This window comes from Simochromis diagramma, unplaced genomic scaffold (genome assembly GCF_900408965.1).
Source record: "Simochromis diagramma unplaced genomic scaffold, fSimDia1.1 OVJJ01000571.1, whole genome shotgun sequence".
NCBI lineage: Eukaryota > Metazoa > Chordata > Actinopteri > Cichliformes > Cichlidae > Simochromis > Simochromis diagramma.
This window is the reverse complement of record NW_024386885.1, coordinates 795,155-806,438: the sequence shown is the minus strand read 5'-3', so window position 1 is coordinate 806,438 and position 11,284 is coordinate 795,155. Positions and strand designations below refer to the sequence as shown.

The 11,284-nt window shown below is 40.8% G+C and overlaps 1 protein-coding gene across 1 annotated transcript in view; it reads right to left on the bottom strand.

Moving 5' to 3' along the window:
- Positions 1–1,886: 1,886 nt before the first annotated feature.
- The window catches only part of LOC120734550 (endonuclease V-like), a 90,482-nt gene continuing 81,084 nt past the window's right edge, over positions 1,887–11,284 (bottom strand). The window contains exon 10 of the transcript XR_005696031.1: positions 1,887–1,922. The gene's annotated coding sequence lies outside the window, so the exon portion shown is untranslated. The remainder of the gene's footprint in view (positions 1,923–11,284) is intronic.

The following is an 11,284-nucleotide window of genomic DNA, read 5'->3' as shown; positions in this document are numbered from 1 at the left end:
CTGTGTATGTATGAACCAAAACTTTGAAATCTGGATTCATCACTCAGATAAACCTATTCTCATTGATTTTCAGTCTTACCTCATCATTTTATACTTGTTTCTTTTCCTTAGGAGCGGCTTCTTGACAGCCACCCTTCCACCATTTCTGATAAGACTTGAGTGAGCAGTAGATGGATCAGTGTCTCAGGTCCTGTATCACTTCTTTGCTGCTTTTTTCATGATTCTCTAGGGCGCAACTTTCCGATACAGTGGCTATAGGTTAGTATTTTAAGCCCGCCACGTATTTTGTTCTCCATTAGTCAAATTTCCTCAAATATTTGGGAATCACTTTGTTGATGAAAAAAGAAAAATGGCTCAAGACATTTGCAAACAGTCTACATTTACGTCTGGAAGAGTTGCCCCGTGCTTGGCCTTACAAAGCAGTGAGATTTAAGTCACTTTAACATTGGCTTCACTTTTGAAGCCAGAAACTATTTCCATGTAGTAAATTGGGTCTATGGGACAAAGCTATGACATCATATAATCAGAGAGAGGGTGAAAAGAGGGACCGGTGTGTAAAGTAAACAGAGAACAGCAGCGGCAGAGAAGAGGACAAATTAGAAGATGTGAAGGAGAAAGATCAAATGTAGCAACAAAAAGACAGAGACAGAAATTCAGAAGCAGAGATGGTTGAGTTTGTGAGAGGCAGTCGCAGCAGGGCAGGGCTGACGACAGTGAAACCGTGGAGATGCTGCCACTGGCTACATACATATTCCATCTATAATGCTGCGTTTCATAGAAAACTCCCCCCTCTTTCTCCGCTCTGTCTTTCTGCCTCTCCTCTATTGCTGCTTCTTCCATCCCTCCCTCTCTTTCTCTCACTCTCTGTGCCAGAGCACCGCAATAGCAGTATGAATAATTGAACAAGCCTGAAACGGGATTGAGCATTTCTGTTGCGGTTGTGTCTTCTGGTGAGGCGGAGAGGCTGGCATTCATGACAAAAACAAAATAAAAACACACAAACACATTTCCTGACTGCCCCGTCTGCATAACTATAAATGTGAGAGTAACCTTGAATGCGCATTAACACACACGCACAGATACACACAGATGCACTTCCATGGCTTGCAGAGTAAGTCGCCTGTGTTACATTCTCACTGTTGGGATTTGAGTAAAAGGAGGATATTCGGCTACACATGTACTGGAGCCTTTAGCAGCTTTGTATGACATTGAGCTCATGTTCAGAGTCAAGGTCTGAGAGGGAGAGCAGGCAATGTTTGATTTAAATATTCCCATGCAGATTGCCACAGGAGGGGAATCTGCAGGATTGGATCAATCAGCTTTCACTGTGGAAAAAGGGGGGGGGGGGGACACATAAAGGGCACAAGTTGGAAGTGTACTGCAGCAAATATGTGTGTTGCAAGAGGAAAGAAGAGACAAGATTACTGCAGTGTGTGTGTGTGTGTGAGGGAGGGACAAAAGTGTGCACATAACTGTGTGTGTTTATGTGGATAAAACAGGCTGAGTACCTGCTTAAGTGCCTGTGAGATGTGGAACAGAAGGGAAATGTGTTTGTGTGTGCGCATGGACAGACAGGAGGGTGTATCCACAGGGTGTTGTCAGGCCAGGCCAGGCCTGTGCTCCAGCTCCAGCTGCAGCGTGTGTGTGTGTGAGAATTTGTGTATGCATGCTCCAGTTCCAGCTTAATTGGCCCAAATCTGCCATTCAGCGAGGCCGGTTCCTCGCCCCTTCATGTGGCCTCCTGGGAACGAGAGAGCATAAGTGACACATTAAACTGGCACTCTCTCCCTCACACACCTGCCGACTCGCCTTTCCTCTATCTGGGAACAGAGCCAAGGGATGTTCAAAGTAATTAGGTCAACTGTGAATTGACGCTTGCATATTAACAGGTATACAGTACACACACACACACACACACACACCTTCATGGATCATTGTAGTGATCACTACTGTGTTGATTTTTTGTTTCCTTATTGTTACGTTTTTGGTCACGTGCATCAGGAATTTGTAATAATATACAAAGACTTTGTACAAATTAAGTTTTTTTTCAACAGTTAAGATAAACACTGTTGCTATATCAAAGGTGTCAAATACCTTTTTTGGTTTTCTCAAACCAGCTGATCAGCACAGAGATACACATGTGGTGTCCTTTGGTGCTGGGACAAAAAGTCATATATATGCTTAGATCTCAACATGCAATAAATGAAGCATGTTGGGATCTGAACATATGAAGTCCCAACATGCCCAAACACACTTTTCCCCAAACTTAACAGAGTATATTTTTTTTACACAGACCTTATCAGTGAGTGAAAGTGAACATTCAAAGAGAAACAAGCTTAAAACAGAACATAAACCACAAACTTCTTGCTGGCAAACATTTGGCATATACCACTAATCTCTAACCTCAGATTTCATCACACAGTAAAACAGGACAGTTCACTCTGGGTGTCCAATTTTGCCATGTTTGGGGTGTAAAGTATCAGCTCTAAGACTTCATGGGAACCCTGTGATAAGAATATTAGGGTCATATCACATCACAGCCAAGCAGTAAAAACGAGTTTTATACTGCAAAGGTGAAACATGCCGGCTGAGCAGCCGGTTTAAAGCACAGCTTGGTGCACCAGTGTGGTGTACGGCAACCTACTTTGTTGTCAGGTCCCTCAACACTAATCTTGAAGGATGGCAGAAGTTTATAGAAATGTTACAAGATTTACAGTTATACTGCCATAAATACTGGAAAAGGACAAATGACAAGTTTGAGGCTCACGGAGACCTTTAGGATTCATACTGTGGGATGTCTTTTAAATTCTTTATTTATTTAATTATTTGATCAAACTGTTGATTCCTTTTAGGCAAAAAAAAAATAAAAAAATACTGCTGCTCTGTGAGGTCCTGCTGGCATTGCAGAGATAGGCGAATGGTGTCCTCCGGCATCCCCCCTGGCTTTGGCAATACTTTGCTGGGATTGTTGGGAGATAATGGTCCCGTCATAAATTTGTCAGCCAGGAGATGGGTTTGTGTGCAGTTTGGGACCTTTGTTTTGTTTTGAGTTGAGCTGGTGATCAGTTTAGTTTAGTTTTACTTTCTCTTTTATTTATGGTTAGGTTTAGGCACCAAACATGTCTTAATTAGTTTAAGGTAATAGAAGCTCCTTCATTAGATTTAGGAGCAGACTGTGATTTTGGTCAAAATATGTGTATTCACAAGCGTACATGTGTGATGAACTGGACTTTCTTTGCACCGATGCCAGAGTACAGCTTACATGAACTTGCGAGACGCCGGCAGCTATGACAAAGTATTAGATGTCCTGGGAAAGAGAAAAGTTGTGAACTGAGAAAACTGATCACACACTGCAAACCCCAAAGCCACAATGTGACTAAAACGATGGTGCAAAATAATAAATAAACACTCAAGCAGTACACTGCACAGTACGGTTGCATATTTTCATGCTGTTTCCCATTTTGTTGGCTTGCATCCGTAGTTTGTAGAAGCAGTTACATTTTCAGTCAGTGCTGTCACTGAAGTAATTTTGTCTCCGATGAAACAGAGAGGAAAACTTTTAAGTGCATAATGGCTTCTTTTAGCCATGACCTCCTTGCACACTGTGGAGTATAACTTTTGAAATCAGTTTCCCTGGATTTTAAAGCAGACCTCCTGTTTTCTTCCCTGAAGCAAAAGCTAAGAAATCTTGATAACACCACAAGGGTTATTTTTCTACTTATTCATGTAGAAGTGAGCTTCTAGAGGGAATTGTATGGCTCCAGGTGTAAATCTAAATGAGACATCTGTTCTGTGTAAATAGGAAGATCCAAGAATTATGGAACATGAAAGTAGCATTTCTACAACTGAATGACGTTTGGTAATTTGCTCAGTGTATGTTAGCAAGTGAAACCAAGTTCACAAAGACAGTTAGAGTGTACTGTGTAATGAATGCCTCGTGGTAATAACCAACACACCGTTGTTCACTAGTCGTGACGACTGTTCGATTCAGTGTGATTCATCTTTGCATAAAGCTTCACTGGCACGGATATTGTTCTGAGTGTTGCTGCTGCGGCAAAAAAAAAAAAAAAAATATTACATAATATAACATATAAATAAGTTGGAATTACATAAGCAAGTGCAGAGATGCAGCAACTTTTTCTTGGATCATCGGCTGGGGATTGAGAGCTGGCAGACGATGGAGGGAAACAGTCAGAAAGAACCGAATCAAAGCGATGATTCAGCAGTGGAGTGAAAGCCAAAGAGAAGGCATGTGGCCGCGAAGTTTGCAGTGACACAGCATTGAGAGAGAGAAGATGCTTCAAATGCAACCCGGAAGAAAGGAGCTCCCCTCAGAAAGACGAGAGAACGCAGCATGGAACAATCGTTTTTTGTGTTTCTAATAAGCGTGTTCACGCAGTACTACTGTACTGTGTGAACACGTTAATGTAGCTGTGACGTGGGTGATAAGCTGATTTAAGCTAAGAGAGGTGCCATGAGACCGTTCAGTGCTGTGATGGCGAGGGGAATAGTTAAAGGATTATGTACAGAGTTCTCTGAGTTCCCTTTATGCTGCTGTAGCGACAGCATTGTTTTTGAAAAGGGCTGTGTCTATCAGTTATGTACTCAATGCTATTCCTGCATCTTCCAAACATTTCAGAGAAATGGTGATATCTTCCACTGTCCTCAGAGTAGATAAAGCAGCAGCACTCTTAAACTGAATGTGAACATCACGTCTGATTTCCTGCTTATTGTCTAGAATCCCACAAGACGACCAGGATAACAGTAAATATATCCTGCTAATAAAAAACAGAGAGATATTACAGAGCAGTAGTCTGGGGACGAGGTAAATCATGTCCTGCCTGCCTTATGGGGCCATAATTAATCATCCAGTAAGACATGAAAGTTGTAGCTGAAATTATAAACTCATCAGAGAAGTGTTTACTAAGGTCACAGACATATGAGCCAGGGGGCATTTTATGGTAGACTGATGGCGTGCTGTCTTTCTCTTTCTTTCTCTTGCTCTCAGGTGTGATAGAGCATGCCGGAGGTTTTATCTTTCTCTGTTAAATCTAAGCTGTACAACTTCTGAAACCCTATGATGTAGCCTACACCGTCACCTGATGTGCACCTCCCTAGAAGTGTAACTAAATGTTGGGTCTATGAAGCCTGCAATTATTATGAGTAGCCTGTTTAGCAGCACTTCCTCCTGTGCATTTTAGCTGCTTAAGTTTTTCAATAGATCAGTGTTAGAACAACTAAAATTGCCTCGATATAAGGACTCGCAGATATCAGCAAACTCTCCCTTGGTTCCCTGTATTCTGTCTTGTGAACTCATAACTGACTTCACAATAAGGAAACTGTGTTGGACCAGTGGATTCCCTACACTCCTGCCCAATTCCCCATTTACCTTGCATTATATTTTTGAGTTGTCACTGTTCATTAAACTGTAAACCCATCCTTGCATTGTGCATTGGAGTCTTTTAGAGAAATGTAAAGAAAGCTTTCTAGCCCACTTAGAGAAACCATGCCCCACTGGTGCCTTTGTAGTGTGGTGGGAGAAGTGTCCATGTAGTCACAACTAATTCCAGAGGACACCTGCACACAGCCTTGTGCACACCCTCAAATGAGGACATTTATGTCGGCCCAAAGTGGGCTGCTAAGTGCTCACTGAGGGTATTAAATGATAGTATGATGATTAATTGTTCTTTAGCATTGATTTTTCACAATCCTCTCCACTCTGAAAACCGTTTCTCAAAAAGATATTCCCTCATTTGTTTTAATGATGATGATGGTGGGCAGTGCTGTATGATCCTAATCGTCCATAGGTGTAGTATTTACTACACCGCCTACTACAAGAACCAACCGGAATAGAAACGTGTCACCGTAGGATAAAGGTGATGTCTTGGAACAGCTGGTTCTCAAACTCTTTGGGTGTCATTATTTATTTTTTGGTAGGTCAGTCCTCAGATCCTGTGAGTCTGCACATCAGAGTGTGCTTGGGAAAGATACTGAAACCCAAAATGCATCTGTGCAAGTGTGTGCAGGATAGTTTGAATGCAGTGTGAACAGATTATGTGGATTAGAGTGCTCAGTTAGAAAAAAGTAGCACGTTAGTTTCACTTCATACTCTTTGCTCGACCTGCAGTGGCTTTGTGCCCACAGTTTGAGAACCACTTCTATGAGTTGACACGAAGGTGGAATAAAAAATCTCCTGCAGTATAACAAACACTTTGTCACTCTCAACTCATCCCAGCCTAACACATTACCTGGAACCTCACCGTGTCATATTTTAATGTTAAGCCTGTCTCCTTTAGGGTAATATTCTGATGAGGAAAAAGAAAACCTCCCGCTTTCCAGTTTAGAAGATGAAGGGCGTGTGTTAAAGTCTGTCAGACCTCCCTGCATGGTGAAAAATGCCAGATTTAACGCAGGGTTTGGCTAATGCTTTTTCAATGTGCAACAGGTCCTGACCAAATATTACTCTGTTACTAGTCAGGAGTGAGAATGGGGTGAATGTTTGTTCTGGTATTGAAAATCCATACTGTTAAATACTATGCAGTTTAATAATATACCTTACTATTTGTATACAGACTATCCCAGAAGTCTGTGCACCTGTTTTGGTGAGTGAAATTCTAGCACTTTATTAGTCTGTAATTTCCCCTTATTTAGCACGTATACAGTATTTGTTTGTTCATTTCACTAATATAGTTTATCGATGTAGTTTGCTAGTAGCATGCTAGCTACCGTTAACTGATTAATAAACCCTTTTCATCCAAAAACTGTCACATTTTACTTTAAACATCAGCATGGTGGTGGGCAAAACAAAACAACCATTGCCACTGTGGAAAACTAGCTGGTCAGTGTCACCAGTTTAAGGTCACTGAACAGAGGCCTGTACTACAAAGCAAGTTCACCATATCCAGCATATTTTTTCTTTGGCTGACTTCATTTACCCTAACATCGGCAAGGTTTTTATTAAGTGTATAAGTTAACTCAGGGTTTATCAGTCTAGTGATGAGCAGCTTACATGAACAGCAGGGTGCATCTGCATGTCACCATAGACAGGTCCACTGGCAGCAGAGCAGCTGATGTTGGAAGCTTTTTTATGGGATTTGCTGAAATGAAAAAAATAAAAATAAAAAATAAAAATGTTTTATATCCTTTAATTTCATTAAACACAGGTTTGGTTGATCTGAGTTTGGACACCAAAATGCAATCAACTATATCGGGACCCAAGTGCATCACATAATTTAAGTAAACCCACTTCTGGTAATACTTTATGCACAACCAAAAGCACTATGCTCTATAATATAAAACCACAATGGCCTTACAGTAATTTGATGCTAGCTTCTTTATGATTTTAGTTCATCCTATGGTAGCACAAAGCACATTATTTAATAAAGTCATGTTAAATCTACTTATAATGATGAAAATCAATCATGGAGTCTCCATAACTCAGTTTTATCCCCAGTATTGAGTGACATAAGCAAACATACATATTTGCAAAGAACATCTGCTTTTGGATGAAAACTGTTTGAGGGAATCTGATGGTCTAAGGCCATGACAGGAAGAGGTCCTGAGAAACAACCCTATAAAACATGTCTTCAGTCAAAGGCCCAGAGTCTAATATTAATGTTGTGCTGCAACTTTACCCCAAACAACTGTCAGCATCTTCTTCACAGCAACATACTGTAATGAATGAATGCTCCCAAGCAGCATCACACATTTAGAAACATTTATTAGTAACGCATGGATTGAATTTAGATTAAAATCAAAGAGGATAGAATCATAAAAATGAACATAAGTTTCTGCTTATGTAGCAATCTAAATGAAATGTTTTTGATGCTGTGCATCTTCATATGACTAGAGGCAGCTGAACATAAGGCCAGCCAGCTTTTCCAAGTCTCCCTCATCAATGACTTCACTGCTGACCCAAAGACAGCTTGAATCCTGTGTCTGTTTCTCCTGTTTGCTACATGCAGGTAGCTCAAAGACTCATTAAAATTCCTTCTTCTGGTCTTGTGTTGTACCCAAATCCCAAAGGAATGTCTGGAAATCTCTTGCGATTCCACTTAATTGTCTCAGACTGACCTTCACACAGTAAAAACAAGCAAATAAGCCTCCATGTATAAAAACATTATTTATTTGAACCTAAACCATTCATCTTTTTCCTAATGATGGGATTTTTTGTCTGTACTCCTAACCCAGCAGTACGTTAAGTACATAAACTGAAAAGTAAGTGAAAACAAACAAACTAAATGGAAAACACAAACCTCCTAAATACACAATGTGAAATGTGGTCCACTGGTTGACACTCTTCTAATTTAGGTCACCATAACTCACCCCTACAGTCTCATTATGCAGACTTTGTCACTCTTGCAAACAGGACTTGTTTTCTCTCCGTTTCCAATACAGCTGTTACACAACAAAGTTTGTCTTCTACTGGCCTTGGCAGCGAAAAGGTTTTTGATAGCTGAGTGTTACAATTTGGAGAAATGAGTCAAGCGTTATCGTATTAAAAAGTAATGCATCAAGTAAGGGAGGAATGATATAACTGAAGGGAGGTTTTTAAATATTAAACCTGGACAAAAATCATTTGAATCAAACTGTAATATGTCAGTAAAATCCTGCCCTGCTCTCTGCGTTTGCCCAAAAAGCATCTGTTATACAGCTTATAAACATTTTGCCATGTCATAGCAGGAAAATCCAATTTGTCATCAATAGCGCTAATGAGTACTACTTTAAAATTTAGGTGAGTCAATATCCAGAATCCTAGTATTGACCATGCTCACATAATGAAGAGACTGAGTGGTGCTGAGACATGGGTGGTTAAGCGTGTTCTTTTTCTGCTGGTAGACAAAGCAGAGAAGAGCTCTACAGTTCACAAATTTACTTTTCGGATCCACTTTCACAACTGAAACCTCTACAGCCAAACCAGGCAGCTATGAACAAACACACAGTGTAAACACAACACAATAAGCATCAAAGATAGAGGGAGTAAAGCAGAAGGAGTCGGATGGTTCTATTCTGAGTTGATGGGGCTGAAAACAAAGTAAAAAAACAGAGAGTGGAAAATAGTGTTAAGTTGTGCAGGTTTTGCAACATATTCTTCTTAAAAGGCATTCGGGATATCAGCATCTTGTTTTTGTTGGTTTTATTTTGGGTTTTTTGGAGCCGATAGTGACCATTTTTAGATGAAAAGGTTGAGTACTAAGTTACCATCTAATGCAAGCAAAGTGGCTCCATGTACTGTAGTGGTGAACCACACTGACACAGAAACCTTCAAGCTGGTTACAGTTTACAGACAAACAGACAAAATCACTCACTAAAGCTGAAACCTTCTCACATCCTCAATTAAAAATATTTGATACAGCAGTACATTTAACTTCTGTATTAAACTGTAATAAAACCTTTTAGAAAACCAGATTTGGGCTTAACCGTGTAAGTTCTGGGTTAACCTTAGTTTCCCGGATGTTTACTGGGGTACATCACAGCGTACTCATCAGTTTTCTTGAAAATATCACCACCATTCCTTGAAGATCCCTCGGACCTCGAGTGGACGGACTATAGGAGGATTTAAGGTCTAATGGTGTGTTAAGTCTTTATACTTCTGGGTCTTATCTCAAATTTTCATGTAGACCAAGTGTCTGTTTGAACTATATTTTTATATTTATTATTTACTTGCTCTCAGAGTGTTAAACACCACCGGTAAGTGCAACTGACGGCATAAAAACTACAACCGTCTTTGCAGATCTGAATCAGATTCCCCCGACTCTAAATGAGTGTTATACTCTGTTGTTGACCTTTCTGGTTTCAAACAGGCTAAACTTTATAAATAAAGTTCTTTTCCTGTGCACAAACATTCATGCAGTGCTTTTAAAACTGAACTCCTGTACCCTGTTTTCCTGTTACTGCTGATTTGTTACGCTCAGCCTGTATTGTGTGTTTAACCTCTTGACATTTTTCTAACGTTGCAATTTTATTTTCCTTTGCAAAACCAGCTGCTCTGCTGCCAGTAGGCCTCTCTTCAGTGACTTAAGCTGAGGACACTTTTTGTGGTAGTTTTTGTAATTTTCTGACATTTTTTTTTTAGCCCTGGAAGTCAGACAGGACTTCACAAACCAGTGGATGATACCACAGTGACCATTAGAGAAACTGGAGGCTCTGGTATTTAGGAGTTGGCTTCATTGTTCAACCTCACTGGTTGCCACTTGGTTCAGATTCATTACAAGGATACTGCTTCCCTTACATATGTTTATATCCTGTAGTAGATATAAACATTCATGTAATTGGAGGTAGCTGGAAAAATGTTAATGTGTTGATGCGGCGTTGGATTAGAAAATGCTCAAAAGACTCATGATGTGTTGTGACAAGTGATGCATTTTAGTATTTTGATATCCAAGCTAGTGTTGGGATTTATATCTGTTAATGTCACATCGGATGGAGGTAAGCAGACTCAGAGGCGGTGCTCGCTGGAGACGTTTAGAATGTTTATTTACAGACAAGAGGAAACCACAGGGCACACAGATGAACAGGGTTAATCTGGGGGAAGATCCAGGTTATAGCGAGTCCAAACATCCAACCCTCAACATCCACGCTCACGGTTGGAGGGGGAAACTCTCTCTCTCACCACACTCCAGGGACACAACGAACGGGACAACCACCTGCACGCAAGGAAAACGAACAGTCACTGAGGGAAGCTGCAAGGAAAAGCACGAGACGTCAACTAGAGAGGAGCCAGGGTTTCACTGACGATGTAGGTCAACGTTCCAGCGATGAATGGCTGTCCAGTTTGTGCCTTAAAAAGGGCTGTGATTGTTCATCTGTTGCAGGTGGGTGATGAGCAACAGGTGAATAGACTCAGGATGAGTCGAGTGTGTGTGGTGTTGATCGTGGGCTCACTCAAACAGGGGAGAGAAAACAGGAGAATCCACTGGGATATCCAGGGCCATGACAGTTAAGAAAGGATCTCTCTCCTCTTCTGGAAATTAGATATAATTTCAGCACATTGATTTCTGATTTTGGATTGTCCTTGACAACTTTGAGGATATTTTTCTTTGACTCACAGATTGAACCCTCACATTACACTTAAAGAGGTTAACAGAGGTTCTGCAGAGGTGAGAGGCCGGCACAGAGAGGACACAGAGCTGGACAAATGTAGATAGAGCTCTTTAGTTTCCAGTAAAGAATTCCTGCACTTCACTCTAATGCAGACAGATTCTCATCTGCTTGAACACACGGTGTTTCCCTCAACCAGGAAGGCGCAGGGGGTGTGTTCTTTATGTCCGTCTTTTGTGCAGCT